The following is a 22,816-nucleotide window of genomic DNA, read 5'->3' on the forward strand; positions in this document are numbered from 1 at the left end:
AAATGTTGGGAAGGTTGAAAAGTTAAATAGGATGTTAAGGAAAACCTAATGTAGGTCTTCTTAAGAAACATACTTTTGAACAAAGACCTGAAGTGAGTTGAATAACCCAGTAAACATTTCAAGAGGAAGCAACAACCACTAAGGCCCTGGATGAGGGTGTGTTAGAGGCAAAATTTTCTTCCTCCATTTGGTTAAGACAAACTTGCATTCTAGATAAAGGTATTGACAGATATAAGATAGATCATTATTCTTTAAAGTGTGGGTTACTACTCATTAATAGACAAAATGACTGATTTCATTGATTAATACCACCACTTTTAAAAATATGGTAGAAAAAAATGAGAAGATAACAGAGAACACCATAGAGTTGTTTTGAATTTAAAATGTTATTCAGTAGTGTGTGTATTTCTGTTTGTATATGAGAGAGAGCAGGTTTGAGTGTAGTGAGTTGTGGTATAAAATGTACTAGGTTGACCAAAAAGTTCATTCAAGTTTTTCCATTATATCTTATGGAAAAACCCAAATAAACTTTTTGGTCAGCTCAATATTTCTTAGTATGGATCTGACAAAAAATGTTTCAGAAATATGGAAGTTGCCTGTGCTTCCCTTCTGGGAGTTAAAATTCTTAGTTTTATTTCTATCTTCAGAGTAGTGAGTCTCAATTGAAGTGAACTCTTCCACAAATAGGAAAAGGAAGACATTTCAGAATCATCTAGGATGTACTACCTCCCACCCAGAAATTCTTATATTTCCTCATTCTGACAAAGAATCACTTTCAAGATTGATCCATCACAAACACTGAAAGCTGTTTGTCACATCTTCCCCCTAAGCAGAGGCTTAACCATTCTAGACTGTCCTGGCGACTGGCTGGGCTAAATCTAGCGTCCCTGTCACAGACATCATTGCCAATGAGAGTCTGAGCCCACAGACTCAAGGCTGTGCTCAGCACTGTCCCACAGAGTGATGAGCATCACTTTAGACACGCTGAGATGGAAGGGCTACCCCTGCCTGACCTCCCTGAGGGCACACCAGTGTAGGCACGGTCTTTCATGTATCACAGTCTACATCTGAAGAGTAGATGAGGTCTCAATTCATGTCTAGGACTCTATCTTGGGGAAAGGAGAAGTATTGAAAATACTCACATGCACATGAAAGTCTGCATTTGTTTTACTTTGTGCTGAGTTTATCTTGTGATTTCAATTGCAAACCCATTTGTTGTTTCTGGAACAGTTAACAGCAACTTTTACACATTAAATTGCCCCTTACTCCTTTGCTATGAAACAAAGTGTTCATCCTAATGGGCTAAGTACCTGTACTCTTTATGAACCTTTACCACTACCAGCTTCACAAAGTTTCTATTAACCATCCTACTTTATTTTCTGTTGGTGTATCATTATCATCTTTTGTGCTAAGTTGCTTCAGTCATGTCCAACTCTTCGCAACCCTATGGACTGTAGCCTTCCAGGCTCCACCATTCATGGGATTCTCCAGGCAAGAATACTGGATTGAGTTGCCATGCTCTCCTCCAGGGGATCTTCCAGACCCAGGGATTGAACCCACATCTCTTGAGTCTCCTGCATTGGCAGGAGAGTTCTTTACCACTAGTGATACCTGGGAATGGTTACAAATACTCAATGAGTTTTCAGTTCTAAAGTGATACTGTTTAGTATTCCTAAAAGTGAAACTTGGGTGGTATATATTGTACATACATAAATCACAAGCTCTGGATCAAGATTTTGTTTATATTCTGTAGACTTCTTGCAATGTTGTATGTTATCGCCATCTACAGGACCAAAATTTATCTAGTTCCTCATGCTTTTCCAAAAATGTTTTTAAAAATATGAAGTAATAGCTCACATAATATTGTTGTACTATGTAAAGAACAGGTTTCCCTGGTGGCTCAGTGGTAAAGAATCCACCTACGATACAAGGAGTCACAGAAGACGTGGGTTTGATCCCTGGTTTGGCAAGAACCCCTAGAGGAGGGCACGGCAACCCACTCCAGCATTATTGTCTGGAGAATCCCATGGACAGAGGAGCCCAGCAGGCTACAGTCCACAGGATTGCAAAGACTCTGAAGCAACTGAGCATACACACATATAAAGACCAAAGTCATAGATCTAATCTCTTGGGAAGACTGTTCCATTCCACAGGTACAATTCCATATTCATTAGCAACCCTGCATCATAACTGACCACACTAGCACCTGAGGAAAAATAACTTCAACATGTGTTCTGCTAAGGTGTCAATAACAGTATCACAGACTACAACTAGCCCTGTGAATAACTATCAGCTAATGTATGCTCACATAGTGGGACTGAGCAGTCCTATTAATTGTAAAGGTTTAATTATGTTCTATTGTGGGTAGCATTATTGGTGTAAGAGCCAAAAATAGATTCATATATAATTTTATAATCTAAATCTAGAAAATAAATATAAGAAACATTACAGACTGAAGGTTCAAACCCTGAAAAACAAACGTCAGACACATAGGTAGATCTTTACCCTATCAGCTAAATAAATTTTGGCTATGAGAAAAAATTAGGAATAAAAGCCTACATAGTAAAATCAATAACACTAAATGTTTGAAGTACTCACTAAATCTTACAGTCATGTCGGTGAAGCACTTATGTATTGTTTTATCCATTCAGTGAGTAAAGCAAGCAATAAATGGTTTGGTACTAAATTAAATAGAGATTTATGTATGATGATCCATATTTGTACTTAGATTAAAAATATTTGTGAATACATTTCTCTAATATTGTACATTCAAGTGTTCACTATTAGAGGCTGTATTTCTAAACAATCAAATGGTTTCTTGAATTAAAAAACTTTAAAATATGAAATTGCAGCATACATTTCTCAACAAATTAACATATTTTATAGGAAAAGTGTATATTTTATCTTCCTGAAACAATCTGCTTAAATTGATCATGGAAGGATTTCCAGAGTTATTTGAAAAATAAAATGTAAAAGAACATGGAACAATGGGACATACCTGGTGTATGAAAAATGAAATTATAATACATTTCCATGTACAATGCCTTTGAAATCGTGATGTCTGCTTGATATTGTCTCTTCTAGAGACAAAAGTACACAAATATTCTATTCTTAAATACTGTCTCCACTTTTGAAAACAAAATCCATCTGGCCTCCTTTGAGAACAATCCTCTCCTCCCAAACCCTCAATGCTTTCATCTAACAAAATTCATATATCTTAATCAGATCCTATAGTGCTATAAACATCTGGCCTCAGATTATGATACATACTTCAAATTACAAAGAAATAGAGGAAGTTATATACGTATAATCAAAATCCATTGACTCATAAGCAGATTTCCTCCCCCCAACAGACATTACCCTAACTCAGAGGAATTCATTATCCTCTCATCAACCAAGTTCTGATGAAACAATCTTCTTATAAAGGCAAATGCATATTGGTGGGGGTGGGGTACAGGTGTTGTTTGGGGAAGTCTTTCCCTTCATCCCACCTGACACTAAGTTCTTCTTGGAAGACAGTCTATCATATTTGCTTTCATTTAAGAAATTTTATTGTATTCTTGAAAACATGAAATTTAACATATTCCTGCCTCTAAGGAGGTAAGGATACCTGAGGGATTGTCTAGATGAAATTAAACTGTGTTTACAAAGACAATATCAATTGATATCAATTCTCAAAGTCCTAGAACACAATAAAACAAAAGAATAAAATACTTCTAAACAAACACAGTCTCTCACTGGTGATTTGGCAAGAAATTCAGTATCTCATTATTCTTGAGAGTCACTGTTATAAGTATTATTTTTCCTCTGCATACTAGAGTAGATATATTAAGTACATATCAAACTAAGCTGATGTGGACTTTATAAAATATTCTGGAAGTTAGATTTTTAAATAAATCTCTGAGACCACCTAACTTATTTAATAGTTGATTCTAACTTATTTAAAAGAAAAAAGTACAATTTGGATCTATTCTAGGTCTTGAATTCAAGATAAATGAGAATATGCTAAAATGAAAAGCTTAAAATCAAGTATCACCCTTGAAAAGATGTAAGACACACCTTGTTCTGTATTTATGATGGTTGTATGTGGTAGACTGGGTTCAATCCTCATACCTTCACTTACTAAGTAAGTATATGACCTTCGCCAAGGCTTTACTCTACTCACTGTCTTAGTTGTCTGTAAGTTGTGGACAATAGTAACACTCACCTCCTAAGGTCGTTGTGAGGATTAAAACAATTGATGTGATCCTTGATTTCTCATTTTTTATCTCCATTATGTCCAATTCATCACGAGGTCCTGTTTGTCTTCCTCTAAATATACCTTGAGACCCTCCATTTCTCTCTGTCTTCTCTGTGCCCCCATCTGTAAGTTAACAGATAAAACAGTGAACATAAATAACTTGAGGGTATCGCTTTTGCTATTGAAAGAAATTTACCAACTCAATGAATAAATACAATAATAGTGGGTAGTATTCAAACAGATTTTATCATGCAATTATACTCTTTGAGATCTTAGGAAGAAAAATTTTAATCGATGGAGACATTTGAGTTTCATTTTTAAAAACTGCAGAAATAACAGAATAGCAGATAATAGAATCTTCATTCCTTTCTCAGGGCTCTCTATTGAACTCCACTGGTAAATTTCGCACAGATAGGCACACTATTCCCCTTAACACAGAAACACACACACATGTTAATATGCAGCTGAACAGATGGTAGGTGCTCAAATATTTGTTGAATTGAATTGATTTTGATAGAAATAAAACAGAGACAATACTACAAAGAAAGAAGATTGAAGATTTGTTATCCAAAGCCGCATAAATGATTGCATAGTAGCTTGGATCATTAATTATCAGTGACTCTAAACAGCTAATCCATAGAAATAACTATCTAGAAAAAAAAATCCACAAGTTATTTTCTTGCAGGAGATCTCTCATGTGCTTTTAATATAATGTGAAGCAGTGGAAATGTTCTTGGATGGGAGGGAAAGCTGAAAATGGCAGTGGGGTTGAAAATATGCCTAGACTTGATTAGAGCAAAGAAGAGAGATTATTGTCATAACACAGAAAGAAGAAAAATAATAAAGAGAGAGACTGTGTTGGACAGAAGTAGAATCAAGTGACTAGATTAGACGTGTTGGGGTAAAATGCAATTTCAACTACAGAAAACAAGAAAAGCTCAGGGAAAAGCAGATATTGCAGAAGGTAAATGAGAGGGAATGAAGTTTGGGGAGTTTGCATCTATAGTCAAGTACTCAAAACATCCTATTTATTCCTTTGTAATACAATATAAAAGAATATGCTTCAATTTTAAAACCAAATCTTTGATTTTAAGGAGTTAGCAAACTATGCTCAAAAAGTTGCATTTAGAAAAAAGGATTTAAGATATATATAGATACATACTCTCATGGTTACTACAGCATTATTCACAATAGCCAATACATGCAAACAACCTAAATGCCCATCAATGAACAAATGGATAAGGAAGATGTGAGATGGATGGATGGATAGACAGATAGATAGATAGATAGATAGATAGAAAAGACAGATAGATAGATGTGCATTTGTTTTCAGTCATGTCCAGCTCTTTGCGACTCCATGGACTGCAGCCCACCAGGTTCCTCTGTCCATGGAATTCTCCAGGCAAGAATACTGGAGTGGGTTGCCTTTTTCTTCTCCAGGGGATCTTCCCAACCAGGAATCGAAACAAGGTCTCCTGCATTGTAGGAGGACTCTTTACCAACTGAGGAGTATTATTAATCTACGAGAAAGAAGAATATCCTGCCATTTGCAACAACATAGACGCACCTAGAGCACATTATGATCCACCTAGAGCACATTATGATAATGAGCTAAGTAAGACAGACAAAAACAAGTACTGATATGAATCACTTACATGTAGAATCTAAAAAAGCCAAACCTGTAAAAACTGAGTAAAATTGTAGTTACCAGGGAGCTGGAGAGTAAGTTAGATGTTGTTTAAGGGTACAAACTTAAAAGTAGTAAATAAGCCATAGAAATCTAATGCACAGCATAATGAATTTAGACAACAATATTGTACTATAATCATCAAACTTACTAACAGACTAGAACTTAATTATTCCAACCACTAAAATGAAAGGATAATTATGTAATATGACACAGGTGTGAAATATCATTACAATAACAATCATAATACATAAATTTATCACTGGTTGCATACCTTAAGCAATGTCATACATCAAATTTATTTAATAAAAAATTCACATGAATACCCAATAAGTTATGAAAATAAATAATTTTTAACATTTATACTTGAAAGAAAAAGAGACCTAGATAGATGGCAATTCAGATATCTTAAAGGTAAAGTAAAATGTGCATTTTAAACACAAAACTTTCAGCAATACCTAAACATCTCTGTGGTTTCTCAGAAATTTTATAGAATAAAATATCCTATATATAGACAGCATGTATAGAACTGAATAATTTCTAAAAATTCCCACAGTTTTCAAAGATAATATCTGTGAAATATTATCTCTATTATTCCAAATAATATCTCTATTAATTTAAAACTTTCTTCTCAGGATGTCTAGGTATATCACTGAATAATAAATTTCATTTGTTATACTTTCTCAAGTGACAACAGATGTTACATCTATTTTGTAGAATGGAAAATTGAGCAGATTTTGTGGGACTTGTCCAATTTAAAGCAGTAACTCAAAACAAGTTATGATCTCAGACCTGAAGACCCAGTTCACCAGGTCTTTTTTCTCCCTGACTGCAAATAATTAAAATTAATACAATATCGAGCCACCCACTAGAATTTCACCTACTTCTTGTACACACTATTATAAAATAAGCTCAAAAAAGTGAAAATTAAAAAATAAAATTCAAATTTTACCATTAACTTCAAATAATGTTGTTCATTGAAAAATGTAACCCATGGGTATTTCTAGATTAAAATACATAAAAATAGACACACACACTTGGGGGAAATAAGACTCTAAGACTGACTCTCCTCTTTCCTCTTAGAAGTCATACACTTGGGCTTCTGGCAAAAGTATCAAAAACTTTAGTATTACTGATTTTATCCCCCATAGAACTGCAAGTGTGTGCTCAGCCTCTCTGGTACTTCACATATTGCAAAAGGATTACATGAGAAGCTTGTTAAACATGCAAGCACCTCAAGTGGTTCTGATCCAGGCAGTACTGTGATTCAGCTTTGGAAACACTTGATCTTAGAGTTAACAATCCAGTCACAAAACAAAAAAAAAAAAAACACACAACCCAAGAAAATACATAGCCATCAGGGCAAGGTGGGTGTTTGCTATGGTGAATGATGTGATCAGTGGAGAGAGATTGCAAACATGGTCAGGGCTTGCTCCATACAGCTGGAGTTCTCCAAATTACAAGTACAACTCTCACTGAGATTTAAAGGGACCAGGAATAATTGAAAGGATGAAATGTCTTCTTCCTTCCCATAAAAAAGCCAAGAGAAAGTATCCCTCTGGCTAAAATGAACTAAACCTTACAAGTGATCCAGCCAAGGCTTCTACTTGGTCATATTGGAAAAAACTACTTCTAGCCTTGAAATTTATGAGCATTTAGGAAAATACTTCTCCCATAGTCTTCCTTTGGAATTTGGACCAGAAATTGTTCCTCCTTACGATTCCCCAGTAAGTAGCTCCACACAGCTCTCAAATTCAAATTCAAATTATATTGCAATTATGCTATAACTATTTGTCAAAATACATGAACAGAAGTATTTCAGAGACTACTGAGAGAGAATGACCATGGCTGAATACAAAGTGTTATGGGTGAGAAACAGCTTCTACATCTTAGGGGCAATGAGTTGAAAGGGAGAAGAGGTAAAAATAAACAAACAGCCTCCATTTCTTGTATTTCGGATAGGAACAACTTAATCATGACTTTGGTGTCTTCAATTGGCAAACAAATATAGGACAAACCAAAATACATATATTCAGATAGTAAAGAACCTGAAATGCAGGAGACCTGGGTTTGATCACTGGGTCAGGAAGATCCCCTAAAGAAGGAAATGGCTACCTACTCTACTATTCTTGCCTGGGAAATCCCATGGATAGAGGAAGCCCGTAGGCTACAATCCATAGAGTCCCAAAGAGTTGGACACAACTGTGCAATTAACACTTTCACTTTCAAGATACATGTATTGAGCTCAAAGAGGCAGTTTTGCAAACTGTGAATCCTTTCATGTGCCAGGACAGTCTATTCCTGGGAGAAGACATCACTAAAATGAAGCCTGATATGAGTGTGTGTGAAATTTTCAGAAAATATCATCCTCTCCACTATTGAATCACTTCAAATTAGATAATATCCTGTGGAACACTTGAAAAGCCTGCTTTTTTAGCCTAGAATCTTACACATGACATTGGCTGTGGAAAGAAAGAGGGAGAAGTGAAAAGAGTCTCCTGTGACCCTGATTGAGAATGATGGAAGTTATTCATGGCTTACAGATTCATTTCAGTTCGGGTCGCTCAGTCATGTCTGACTCTTTGCAACCCCATGGACTGCAGCACGCCAGACTTTCCTATCCATCACCACTCCCAGAGCTTGCTTAAACTCATGTCCATTGAGTCAGTGATGCCATCCAACCATTTCATCCTCTGTTGTCCCCTTCTCCTCCTGTCTTCAATCTTTCCCAACATCAGGGTCTTTTCAGTTCTTTACATCAGGTGGCAAAAGTATTGGGGTTCAGTTTCAGCATCAGTCCATCCAATGAATATTCAGGACTGATTTCCTTTAGGATTGACTGGGTGGATCTCCTTGCAGTCCAAGGGACTCTCAAGAGTCTTCTCCAACACCACAGTTCAAAAGCATCAATTCTTCAGCACTTAGCCTTCTTTATAGTCCAACTCTCACATCCATACATGACTACTGGAAAAACAATAGCTTTGACTAGATGGACCTTTGTTGGCAAAGTAATGTTTCTGCTTTTTAATATGCTGTCTAGGTTGGTCATAGCTTTTCTTCCAAGGAGCAAACATCTTTTAATTGCAAGGCTGCAGTCACCATCCTAAAGGAGATCAGTCCTAGGTGTTCATTGGAAGGACTGATGCTGAAGCTGAAACTCCAATACTTTGGCCACCTCACATGAAGAGTTGACTCATTGGAAAAGACCCTGATGCTGGGAGGGATTGGGGGCAGGAGGAGAAGGGGACGACAGAGGATGAGATGATTGGATGGCATCACCGACTTGATGGGCATGAGTTTGAGTAAACTCCAGGAGTTGGTGATGGACAGGGAGGCCTGGCGTGCTGTGGTTCATGGGGTCGCAAAGAGTCGGACATGACTGAGCGACTGAACTGAACTGAACTGAACTGAGTCACCATCTGCAGTGATTTTGGAGTCCAAGAAAATAAAGTCTCTCACTGTTTCCATTGTTTCCCCATCTATTTGCCATGAAGTGATGGCAGATTCAGTCAAAAGTAAATAAGTACCTCAGAGTATGAAGCTCTCTGATTCAAAGTTGGCTTTAAATCTTCAAGCAAGATACTTGATGGTGTCGCCAAAAAAATTCATAAGAAATTTATCATCAGTTAAAAAATTCCTTTCAAAAAGGTTTTCTTACAAACACTCCCTATTAAGCATTTTTACTATAGTCATTTAACTATATTTAGTTAATTAACTATATTTCTCTCACTATGTTAGGAGAATAAATAAGTATGCAATGTAAGAGTTTACCTCCATATATACTGGCAAACTTTGCCTGCCATCCCTCTTCTTACAAAGTGCAAGGAGGTAGGTCTTTTAGTGACTGTACATCAATATCCATCTCAGTTTGCAAACGTGTCCAGTTTTCATTGCAAGGATTAGTATTAACTGTTGCACTTAAAAAAGTAGATTTGCATATGTGCTTTAGAATTTTTTTTAACTAGAGCATGCAGGACACACCACAGTGCATGGTGAAAAATTATATACAATATATTATGAGAGGTTCTGCCAAAATGTCAGTCTTTTATTTTCTCGATGGCCTCTTAATGTTTAGCAATTTCTTTAAAAGATACAGTCTTTGACTTTATCTTTCTTACTTCCTGGTGTTAAAGAGGTACTAAAGTAAGAGATAAGTTCAACAGAGGGTTTGTTGGTTTTTTTTTTTTCCATTTTGAGTGTCAAATTTCTACCAGTCTCAATGAATTTCATTTCCATTCAGAAGTTAATGAGGCTAAATTAAATACCACTAAGTCAAGTCATTTTGATTTTTGGTGACTTAAAAAAAATAGAGTTGGAAGGAAGGAGTCTTAAAGAACACCAACAATTGGTCCCAGTGTGGGGATTTCTCTTCAGCTTTTCTAGTGAATGATCACCATGGCTCTATCTGAACATAAGCAGTCATGGGGAACTTACTCTGTACAGTGGACATGATGATGTGTCACCAGGCACCCTTCAATGAAGTGCTAACAGTCAACAGCCTTCTCCATGGATTGCCTCAACTGCACAGAGATGCCATGCCCAGCACCATGCCTGTTTCAGGATGTCTAGAGTCCATTAAGGAGAAGGCAATGGCACCCCACTCCAGTACTCTTGCCTGGAAAATCTCATGAACTGAGGAGCCTGGTAGGCTGCAGTCCACGGGGTCGCGAAGAGTCGGACACGACTGAGCGACTTCACTTTCACTTTTCACTTTCACGCATTGGAGAAGGAAAGGGCAACCCACTCCAGCGTTCTTGCCTGGAGAACCCCAGGGACGGGGGAGCCTGGTGGGCTGACGTCTATGGGGTCGCGCAGAGTCGGACACGAGTGAAGTGACTTGGCAGCTGCTGCAGAGTCCATTAAGGGATGGAGGGGTAAGAAAGGCTAGCTACTGTGGCCTACATGAAGACATTTCTGAATGATCACTGGGCTTCCATCCAAACTCAACTTCCACTGTGAAATCCTACTTAATTTCCCTGCTTTCCAAAGGGCACTTTTCAAAAAAATTCCCTGCACATTATACACTGTCTCAGAGGCTGCTTCCAGGGAACTCAACCTGCAAAACTGCCTTTCTGTGCAGCCCCATCCATTATTTGCTTTTTCTCCTGTTGGGCCTATAAAAATACACCTTCTGCATTTTCACTTAGTAATCCTTCTTCTGTTCTCAGAAACAGCACAAACAGGAATTGAATATTCTGCTGTTGTTTGAAATTTTTTCTTTAACTTTGTTGGGATTTCTTAGAACATGCAGGAAATAATCAATTCTATGACAATGCAACTAGATCAATATCTATGTCAAAATATAAATTGCAATCCTTCCTCTTTAAGTATTAAAATAGAAATTCACTACAATGGAATATTATTCAGTCATAAAAAAGAATGAAACCTTGTAATTTGCAACATGAGTGGACCTTAAAGGTGTTACATGGAGTGAAATAAATCAGACAAAGAGAGACAAACACCATGTGATCTTCCCTATTGGAATCTAAAAGGAAAAAACAAGTCCAAAGATACAAAGAACAGATTGCTGGTTTCCAAGGTAGAGGTGGAGAGTAGGTAGGCAAAATGGGTGAAGCAGGTCAGAAGGTACAAACTCACAGTTATAAAATGAATAAATCATGGGGATGTAATTCACAGCATATATACTTGCATATATGAAAGTTGCTAAGAGAATAAAACTTAAGAGTTTTCATCAGAAGAAAAAAAATGTTTTGCATCTATGTACAGTGATAGATGTCAACTAGATATTGTGGTGATCATAGCAGAGTATATACAAATACTCTATCATTATGCTGTCTACCTGAAACATGAAATGTTATATGTCAGTTATATACGTAAGTTAATCAGTTAAAAAGAAATTCACTAGAAGTTGTTGAAAAATTAATTAGGATTTTCTAAAGTATTTCCAATATATTCATACTATTGAAAGACCTATTTCATCATTTGTATCCTCCTTTTCCAAGATGGATGCCACAATATTCATTTTAATAGAGTCAATATTGGGGGGCTTTGCTATCGATCGGTGTTTCAACCCAGGACATAGGAAGAGTAATATCTCGCACTGTCTAATTCCTAACTCAACCTCACCCTGCCTCTGTCTGGAGGTTTCTGATGGAGATTAATGCAACAGCAGCCACCAAATAAGGGGGAAAGTTTAACACTGTCTAAGCCAATGTCTGATAACTCTTAATATATAGCTCTAATAAAAAACTGGGTGGAGCTTGTATCACTCACCTAGAGCCAGACACCTGGAATGAAAAGCCAAGTGGGCCTTAGGAAGCATCACTACTAACAAAGCTAGTGGAGGTGATGGAATTCCAGTTGAGCTATTTCAAATCCTAAAAGATGATGCTGTTAAGCCAGCAAATTTGGAAAACTCAGCAGTGTCCACAGGACTGGAAAAGGTCAGTTTTCACTCCAATTCCAGAGAAAGGCAATGCCAAAGAATGTTCAAACTACCACACAATTGCACTCATCTCACATGCTAGCAAAGTAATGCTCAAAATTCTCCGAGCAAGGGTTTTAACAGTACATGAACTGAGAACTTTCAGTTGTTCAAGATGTTCAAGCTGGATTTAGAAAAGGCAGAGGAACCAGAGATCAAATTGCCAACATTCATTGGATCACTGGAAAACCAAGAGAGTTCCAGAAAAATATCTACTTCTGCATTATTGACTACACCAAAGCCTTTGACTACATGGACCACAACAAGCTGTGGAAAATTCTTAAAGAGAGGGGACTACCAGACGACCTGACCTCCTTGAAGTCTGTATGCAGGTCAAAAGACAACAGTTAGAACTGGACATGAAACAACAGACTGGTTCCCTAAATTTGGATGGATGACTTGTCACTTGACTCGCTGCTGATAACTGAGCATGTTGGTTTTGCATCTAGTGCCTGTTCTAGATAACAGAATGTAATAGATGCAAGTGTTGCGTTCACACTTGAGGGAAGGTGTGTGTGTGCGTGCGTGCACGCGCGCACTCAGTCACTCAGTCATGTCCAACTCTGCGACTCCTTCGACTGCAGCCCGCCAGGCTCCTCTGTCTGTGGAATTCTTCAGGCAAGAATACTGAAGTGAGTTGCCATTTCCCCCTTAGGTAAGGAAGAAATCTGAAAAGATTTTCTACTTGTGGTTGTCTTCAAATATGAAAATATATAGTAAAAAGCAAAACAAAAAATTCTCCTGTTTGATTATTTTAATTTCTCTGCTCTAAAATATGTCTTCAAACTTCTCTTCTAAATGCATGCATTTTCTTTTTGTATTAAATAACTTTCCCTAAATTTACAGATATAGGTTTAAAATCTAAAAACATACTTACCAGCCATGTGATCCTTGGCAAGTATCTAAAGTCTGGGTCGGTTTTCTAATCTTAAAAACAGAAATAATAATAACTTCTATCCCAAAAGTGTATTTTGAGAATAAATTTTCATATGTAAACTGACCCAGTGGTTAAGAGCACTGAAGTCAGATGTCTATGCATTTGAAACCCAGTAAACTTACTCAACCTTGCAAGATATTATCTTTCCCATACATGGACTGGATAATATTTTCTTTATAGCTATGTTGTTGGGAATGAATTTAAATACTCCATAAAAACCATTTCGTATGAAGATGGTTTAACTATTATAAGCTACTATGACTTCTTTAAGCACTTGGAATACAGCAGGCACTCAATAATTGTTGGTGTTATCCCTCTCCTCTCTATTTCCAACCCTATGTTTTTACTTTTAACATAATCGTTGTGTATGGAACGTACATACATCTTTTTATTGCCTTGTTTTGCCACAAATGATAGGTAAGAGATATATGTCTTTGGTTTTTGGCAAAGAACTTTAATTAAAAAGACTTTTGGGACTTCCCTAGAGGTCCAGTGGTTATAAGTCCATGCTTCTAATGCAGAGGGCATGGGTTCCATCCCTGGTTGGGCAACTAAGATCCCACATGCCGCGTGGTGCAACAAAAAAAATTTTTTTAAAGAAAAAGATCTTTGATGCTACAGTCCATCTTTTGAGGGTCCTTTTGAAAATATTCTGAAAGCTTAATCCAATTCAGGGCACATATTGGTGCTAAATCTGGGACACAAGGCAGAGGATAGATAAACATATTCCACATTTTTTGCCTTAGGCAACTTTTCACATAAATGGCACATATAATATTTTATTTAGCATAACCTTGAACTATCTCTTTCTATGCAAAGGGTAAGCATGCTTAAACAGACATCATTTTTAAGGCATATAAGCATATTACAAGGCTTCCCAGGTGGCACAATAGTGAAGAATTCACCTACAATACAGGAAACGTAGGAGACACAAGTTCGATCCCTGGGTCAGAAAGATCCCTTGGAGGAAGAAATGGCAACCTACTCCAGTATTATTGTCTGGGAAATCCCATGGAGAGAGGAGCCTGGAGGGCTAAAGTCAATGGGGCCGCAAAGAGTCAGACAGGACTGAGCAACTAAACAACAATAATCCTATTATATGCACTTTAATGACTCTCAGATATTAGGGATGGGAGAGGGGAGGGAAGGAAGTCTGTGCCATCCAACCTTATCTTTCATAGCTCATCAGAGCTTTTACTAAGTTATTTTCTTTAACTCAGACTCACTAAAGTTGCTTTTTTGTTTCTTAATGAACTACTCATATACAAAATTACATGACTAGTCATGTATTTTTAAAAAGAATGCTTTCTTATCAAGGCCAAGTTAGCAACAAGGTAATTATTAAGTGTTAGCACTTCTATCCAATGTTGGTGTGACACAAGCACTAAATTTGCTGTTAGTCGTAAATGTTGTTATTATTCTTCATGGCAGACCAGTAGGCACTGTAAAAATAAATCAAATAACATTTACTTAGTTCCACTTCAATTCAGTAATGCTTTGACTTCACAAGTTCCCTTTAAAACTAAGAAAGATGATTCTGAATTACAATAAAAAATATTCATTTCCCCATCATGCCAAAATGCTTAAAATTTTTGTGTGGTAAGTGATAGAACATTAATTTTAAAGAATCAAATAGCCCATAAACTCCATTATGCTAATACTAATTAAAATTTCTAACCTAGGGTAAATTCAGATCAATTTGTTCAGAAACAGAAGTGTCCCCTATTATTCAGCATAACATAATGGAAATAAGAAAATCAGAGTTGCATCTATACATGAATAGATTCCTAAATAACTTTAACTTCTATGTGCCTTAGTTTCCCACTTCATTTAAGCAACCATATTCTCCCTCCTGACAAATTTGCAAGCTTGTACATGAACCATTCCCATCAGTTGTGAAATTAAAATTCTTAAATTAACAGAGCTACCAAAGATAAATCTCATACTATGTATTGGTCATTTGGGAGTCAATAAAATTCACTTTTATCTTGTGCTTGGTGAAAATGCTTTAAATAAAACAAAAATAAAAATCGAGACCTGCAAAAAGAAATAAACAAGTACAATATTATATGTGGAAATTTCAACTTTCAACTTAGAGAAATAATTCAGGATTAACTGCAGAATTTGATTTAAAAAATCTAACCACATAACAAATGCATCAAGCAACCTTGCTGAAAGAGGTGGGGGAAACAGTGCTGCCTGAACTAACTTTGGAAATAAATGGAATCTGTAAAACTAAAGGTAAAAGGAACCACACATAAGCACTGTACTGTAGTTGATAAAGCTGCTTCTGTGATCTCCAGGTTAACAATTCTGATACTGCTATACCTGGACACTGGAACTAGACAATTAGCTAAATGGGAAGCCAGATTTCTCACTATTGGAGTAGAAACTCACAGATAAGCAGGGGAGAGGGTTGTAATGATTCATGTGGTAATGTATTAAAGTCGGAGACATCATATTTTACTGGTTACATACAGGTGTGTGTGTGTGTGTGTGTGTGTGTGTGTACGCGCGCAGGTGCACACATGCGTACACAGGCGCATATGTAGGTTAATATTGAGAGAGCTGAGAAGCAATGACAATCCCATAAGAACACCTGAGGCCCAGATCTTGGTGTCTTAATACCATTTTACAGTAAAAAGAACTGGGGCTCCTTGCAGAAATGGCTGATTCTTGGACTGGAGCAGGACATATACAAAGTAAGCTATTCTAGTGACAGAAAGTAATTACTTCAAGACATACTGGAAAGAAAAAAAGTAAAACAAAATGATGGGGTATGTCAAACAGATACAGGAACCAACTGAAAGAGCTCCCAATGGCCAAAGCAGGAACAATTTGAACAAAAATAAGTAAAGTAGCATTGAATTATAACCCAGAATATGAAATAAATGCCATGAGTCCATACTAATATAAATGCTTAAATGAATTAATAAACTAGACAAATACCCTTGCAGAAGAATTCTAAATACATTTATATAGATATTTTACCCTAAAGGTAGGAGAGCATAACTTCTGCTCCTTAAGTGTAGGCTGCCCATAGGGAACTTTCTTACAAAGAGTATAGTAGAGAAAGAAGAAGAAAAGAGTAACTTGAAAGTGGAGAAACCTGAAAAATACCATTTCAACCAAGGGATCAAAGTCTACATCAACAATTATAAATCATGTTGACAGTATGTACCCTTGATATGATGTAATGAAATGACACCACCTCTGTGATCTTCCTCCCCACAACCCACAATCCCAGGCTAGTTATGAGGAAAAATTCCAACAAAGGGGCATCCCACAATATACCTGGTCAGGACTCCTAAACACTATCAAGGTCATCAAAAACAAAGAAAGTCTAAGATGTCACAGCCAAGAGGAGCCTAAGAAGCATGACAAATGTAGTCTGGTAACATGGATGGGATCCTAAGACAGAAAAAAAAAGTCATTTAATAAGAAAAATGGAGAGATGAATAAACTATTGACTCTTGTTAATAATAATGTATCACATTGAGTCATTAAATACAGCAAACATAACACACTAATATAAGAATGTTACTAACTGGGAAATGTAATATAGCGTGGGACATATCGGTACTCTATACTATCTGCTCAATTTTTTCTGTAAATCTGAAACTGTTCTAAAAACTAAAGTTTACAAATAAAAAATTTTAAAGACCGTTTTTCATGAAGAGCCTCTAGAAATTTCAGAACCTCAGAAAGAAAGAGAAAAATTTAACAAGTTTTCAAAACAGAAAATGTGGATGATTTTCAAAGTGATGAGGCTCAGGACAGCATAAGACTACTTGTGAACAAAACTGGATGCTAGAAAAAATTTGAGACAATGCTTTCAGAGTTTTGAGAAAAAATAATTTTGAGACAAGATAAATAATTGTGAGCCTAGCCAGACTATCACTCAAATATACAGGCCTACAACCTGCCCAGTGGTGTCATCAAGTTAAAGATCCCCAAAACAGGCCCTGTGCACACAAAAAAACACCCATTTATGGAAAGGTGACTATTCAAAATGAAAGAGTCTCTCTGTACTGAGATCCAAAAATATTTTTCAGGTGCTATTACAGTCTTGGCCTGATCATACAGGCAGGGACAAGTAAACTTCCCTGCCAACTTGGGGGAGGAACTGATGATGGAAATGTGATGTCTCCTCAAGAAAGACAAAGATCTTCTTGCTCTCCCCTCTCTTTTTTTCTTCTGATTATAAAAATGTAAGCCACTAAATACTCAGGGCAGCTCAATGCTTGCCTGTCCACTTGTGAACCCTGCAAGCATCCTATTCTAATAAATCCTTCTTATCTCTCACTTTGCCTCTCGCTGAATTCCTTTCTGAGTTGAGACATAAAGGAATGTGGTGCCGGAGCTCTTTGGAGCCCTGGAAATGACACTTGGAGCTCTTTGGAGCCCTGGAAATGACACTTAACAGTTTCACTGTGGCTTCAAAACCCTTCCTGGCTCCTTAATAAATAATATCTATGTACTCTACAGTTTGAGCTCCTTATGGTAAAGTGTTTAAAATAAATCTGTAGACAGAGCATGAAAGATTTAACTAATAATAAGGATAAAATGTAGATGCTATAAATACAGATAATTGAAAGTCAAGATACATGTATAGATATACATATATATGTATATATACACATATATATGTATATATACATGGAGGTCAGAGGTTACGGAGGTGAAGAAGTCAGAAGTGGTGAGAAGCACAGATGTGCTGGTTCTTTCATCGTGGACACTGAAGAGTCAACAGATACCACCTGAGGTTAACTGGTAAAAGAGAATTCTAAGTATATTGTGTAATGGTTTAAAGGCAAACAATAAAACAGCTAAAAATAAGTATGTGACAGACTGAGGCAGTGACAGTTTAGACAGGTTGTTGGAGGCATAAGGAGAAGGTAATGTAATGAGCTATACTCCTCATTTTTCAAAGTATGTGAATGATAGATATTCACTAAAGTTTATAAATTAAGAAATGTAGGTAACTGAACATTAGCAAAAAATATTTAAAACAAGATTATGTGTTTATTACTTTGAAGGATTTTTTTTTAATTCAAAATCATAAAAGTAAGTTTTTTTATTTGAAAATGTTAAATGCTATGCCCAAGTTCTGAAGGATAAATGATACCTAAGTTGCTACTTTAATTACATTTGGAAATCAACAGGCTCATGAAGCAAATTAGAATCTTCCCTGGTGGCTCAGATGGTAAAGAATCTGCCTACAATGTAGGGGACCATGTTCGATCCCTGGGTCGGGAAGATCCCCTAGAGAAGGAAATGGCTACCCATTCCAGTATTCTTGCCTGGAGTATTCCATGGAGAGAGGAGCCCGGTGGGCTACAGTTCATGGGGTTGCAAAGAGTCACCCATGACTGAGCAATTAACAGTTAAGCTGAGCTCAAAGTATGTATTGAGCTTTAAGCTTTCACTGTTTAACAAAAAAAGCAAGCACGAAAATCAGCCAACTAAATACTCAACTCATAGGAAAAGAAAAACCTATGAATTTTAAATATAAGGAAAACAAGAGGGGAGAAGTATAGTCTTAAATAGGAAAAAAAAAAAAATCCATGAGTAAAAAAAAGGGAAAAAATAGATTTAGCAAATTAAATTTTATTTGAAACATAAAGCAGACACACTTTTGGCACATCAGCTTACTTTAGTTTTCCTTTAAAAAGGAACGCACAGTAATACATAAACAAAGCAATAAATGGAACATAGCTAAAGCTGTATTGTTTTTAATTACAACAATAAACTCTGAGAGATTGAGGTGGAAGACAGATGGGATGCAGGCTAGGCATTCACAACAGCCTTCCTGTTTGCATTTCCTGATACAGGGGCTAAGTGGGCTCCAGGTGAGACACTTACAACCATCCTCCTATTTGCTCTCCAAAGTGGAAGCAACAACTGAAACCCGGTAAACAGCCAGGCCTTACCTCTTGTGGACAGTGTAAGATAACAATCATGGTTGGAACAGACAGGGGCTAAACCTTGTTTGAGTAAAGGATCAGGAGGTTATATAGTTCCCATCTTTGAGGCAAGGGAGACATTTCACATGCCCAGAAATCCTCCTTGGGGGTCAAAAAGGAAGAGGCACTGTCCCATAATATGTGATGCTAAGGCAGTCCCATAGGCCTCTGGGCTGGAATCCATCTCAAGAAAAAGTCACACACACACATGTCGGGGAGGGCCCTAGGGCAGGTCAGGACCTAAAACAAACCACATAACTGGCCAAAGATAAACAAAGACTCTGAAGAACAGTCCTATATAGATGACTTACCCGCCTCTTTACTGCACTCCCCCTCACTGGGGAGGACACGCACACCCTTTCTCTCCAGGTTTCTCTCCAGGCAGCATCTCTGCCTTGCTTCTATCTTAACTAGACAGACTTTCTGTATGCTCTCCCACTTGCTGACTCCTGTCATTTCAGGACTAGGGAAGACTGCAGGGATGATGTTCTGATTCCTCTTCATCTTACACATGAGGAATAATGTGTCCTAGACAAGGAAAGTCACACCTCTAGACTCCAGATTAACAGTACAGTTATTACTCCATCACACAGCATCATCTCTTGTTTATTCCAACACAAGACACAAAGGCTTTATCATTTCCCACTATTTTTCAATTTCCTTATGATATTTTAATTTTTCATACGTCTTGAGCAAACCTACATTTCCGTGGGGTGGGAGGAACAAGGAAAGGGGAAAAGAAAGCATCCTCCAACACCACCTGGCTCAGTTTCTAAGGCTGCTGCTGAACCCTAAGCACTCAGGCACTTACACAGAAATACTCTGGCAAAGTACCGTCCTCTTGGGACATTAGCACGTCAGTCCTGATTATTATTCAAATGTATAAGTCTCAAAGCCCTCTGTAACAGAATGTAAATACAATTTTTGCTTTCCAATATAAGATCAAGCCACAATTTAAGGTTCTCTGTGATACTCCTAACATCCTAGTCCCCAGGCCTCTAAGAGCACTTCAGGATGCAAACCTGCCTCGGGCAGCGTTTTGCAGTTCAAACAGGATGGAAATAGGAAGTAATTCGAAGACTCTGAATAGGTTCTTGATGAAAATATTGGTTAGGAAAATGCATGTGCCCTCATGCCTACCCAGCACATCTGGTAGGAAAGGACCATCACTTTATTTGCATTCCATGAAAGATGAAAAAGTAATCTGCAGTTTGAAACAAACCAATGTGAAACAGCAGTTGACTAAAATCTTCCCCCATGAAAGAGTGCCTAAGTGTGTACTCACTTCTGTCTGACTCTTTGTGACCCCATGGACTGTAGCCCACCAGGCTCCTCTGTCCATGGGATTCTCCAGGCAAGAATACTGGAGTGGGTTGTCATTTCCTCCTCCAGGGGATCTTTTCAACCCAGGGATCAAACCCGCATCTCCTACTTTGGCAGGCAGATTCTTTACCACTGAGCCACCTGGGAAGCCCTCATAAAAGAGTAATACTGACTAAATTAAAGACCCTTTTTTTTTCTTTAAAAACTTCATTCACTGAGTTCCATTATTTTTAAATTTTTTGATTAATTCTAGTTTGATGTTTATCTTTGCACCCAACAATTCTGCAGAAGCTGGAGGTGCAGAGGGACGATGCCATAGAGAGGGGGGTTGAGAGATGTGAATGGGAAGAGGTTCAGAAAAGACTGACTGGGCTCACCATCAACCCTGGGGGAGCAGGAGGAGAGTAAGAAAGAACAGAAGGAAGGTGACAAGACATGGGGCAGACAGAACAGAAAAGATAACACGGGCTGAGTAGAACAAGAGCTTCTCCCATTTCAGAGGAAGGTGAGCAGAGGATGCTTGAAGAGTTCAGACAGATGAGCAAGCAGCGAAGTCCACATCCTCAGTGGTGTTTCCTGTGTGAATGCAGGTCCTGTGTGACTCGAGGTCAGCTAAGGACTCCTGTCTGTGAATCTGCATTATCCTTCAGGCTCAGGAGAGGCCACTAGATTCGGGTTTTGCTGATCTCAAGAGCTCCATTTTCCTTAGGAAACTTCTGGCTTAATATTTGATATGTTTCACTTCAAATTTCAAATTAAATGTATATGAGGATAATTCTGGACTTCCCTGATGGCTCAGAGGGTAAAGCATCCGCCTGAAATGAGGGAGACCCGGGTTCGATCCCTGGGTCGGGAAGATCCCCTGGTGAAGGAAATGGCAACCCACTCCAGTGTTCTTGCCTGGAGAATCCCATGGACGGAGCAACCTGGAAGGCTGCTGAAAAGTGCCCGGAACTCTTTCTCCGACTGTGGGGAAATAGCACGCAGCCAAGGTGGCGTCAGTCAGGCTCTCTCGCCGAACCCTCTCACAGTCTCACACCCTGTCCGCACACCCTGTTAACAATGACGCTGCGTGATTCTGCACCAGCAGAGCTCACTTAGAGCACTGCGCATGCGCATCATCTTGTACCCCTCTGGGCCACGGGCCGCTTTTGTTCTGCAGACAGACATACGCCGCACATCAGAAACCCTTTGCCGCCACTGAAGAATGAACATGTCTGGTCTGCAGTTCCTACAGCTCCTCCAGTTTTCTTCCAGCTTCCCGGCTGGTGCCTTGCCTACCCTGAGTTCAGCCAACAGTGTGAACAGAGAGACACAGATGTACTCATGTGTTGTAGAATAGGCCAACAGTGGCTACATTCTATGACACTAAATATCTGCAGATCAGAAACCTGAGTTGAGGAGATAGATTCCTTAGGAACAGGGTTTAACCCTGCAGTAATGAACAGAGTATATACCTGCTGAGTTGCAATGCAGGTTATGCTCTTGTTTGCAATTCTGGACAGACACTTCCACTGGATCCAAGACTTCTTTTCTATTAATTAATCTAGGGAGAACAGTTACAAGATTTGTATACAAATCTACATGCGCCCGCCCCCGCCCCAAACCCTTTTATAGACATTATTAATCAATCACAGTGCTCTCTCCTGCCTGAGGCAGGACTCAGTCTCATTATAGCATTCAATTGATAAGAGCTGGTAGGAGAGTCAAAGAAAATGGCTTCCCACCTGTGAGTTATCCCCGATGCCTTACTCAAAAATTAGTAATTAGTAATTGTGCTCAGTCCAAATACTTAGAACTGAAAAAAAAAATCATAGACCTGACTATAAAAATGTCTTAGAAATTGCTATGAGAAACAAAATTACTAAGTACTACAAAAAAAAAGAAAGAAAATTGCTATAAGGATTCTCTGAGTGAGAAATTCTACCTTAAATTCAGGCTTTCTGTAATAAATAAACAATTGTATAGTGTTTTATAAACTTTAAAGACGTTTCAAATACAAAATTGTTTCTCCTTAGTTTAGTACTAAATGCTCTCTTTAACCTGCTGTATGTGAGCCAACCACATCCATGGTTTTTCTTTGTATTTCTCAGTATTCATGGGGCTAAGAATAAAATTTGTTGACTGAAAAAAATGCATGCAACCTAAAAGTTGAGAGTTACATTTATTCAGTGAAAACTGTTAGGACTTGAAGCCCAGAAGGCAGCATCTCAAGCAG

The 22,816-nt window shown here is 37.8% G+C and overlaps 1 long non-coding RNA gene across 3 annotated transcripts in view; it reads right to left on the reverse strand.

Annotated features, from left to right (window-relative positions):
• LOC110140799 (uncharacterized) overlaps positions 1 to 22,816 on the reverse strand; it is a 223,597-nt gene that overhangs the window by 68,575 nt on the left and 132,206 nt on the right. Inside the window, exons 3-5 of one of the 3 annotated variants that reach the window (XR_011481867.1) lie at positions 22,056 to 22,144; positions 16,604 to 16,720; positions 14,664 to 14,751 (exon numbers count right to left, since the gene is read on the reverse strand). This is a non-coding gene — a long non-coding RNA (uncharacterized lncRNA). Of the gene's footprint in view, positions 1 to 4,207; positions 4,364 to 14,663; positions 14,752 to 16,603; positions 16,721 to 22,055; positions 22,145 to 22,816 lie in introns of those variants that run through there. The other 2 variants (XR_011492987.1, XR_002314856.2) reach the window with 2 other exon arrangements.

Source organism: Odocoileus virginianus, chromosome 19 (genome assembly GCF_023699985.2).
Source record: "Odocoileus virginianus isolate 20LAN1187 ecotype Illinois chromosome 19, Ovbor_1.2, whole genome shotgun sequence".
NCBI classification, from domain to species: domain Eukaryota; kingdom Metazoa; phylum Chordata; class Mammalia; order Artiodactyla; family Cervidae; genus Odocoileus; species Odocoileus virginianus.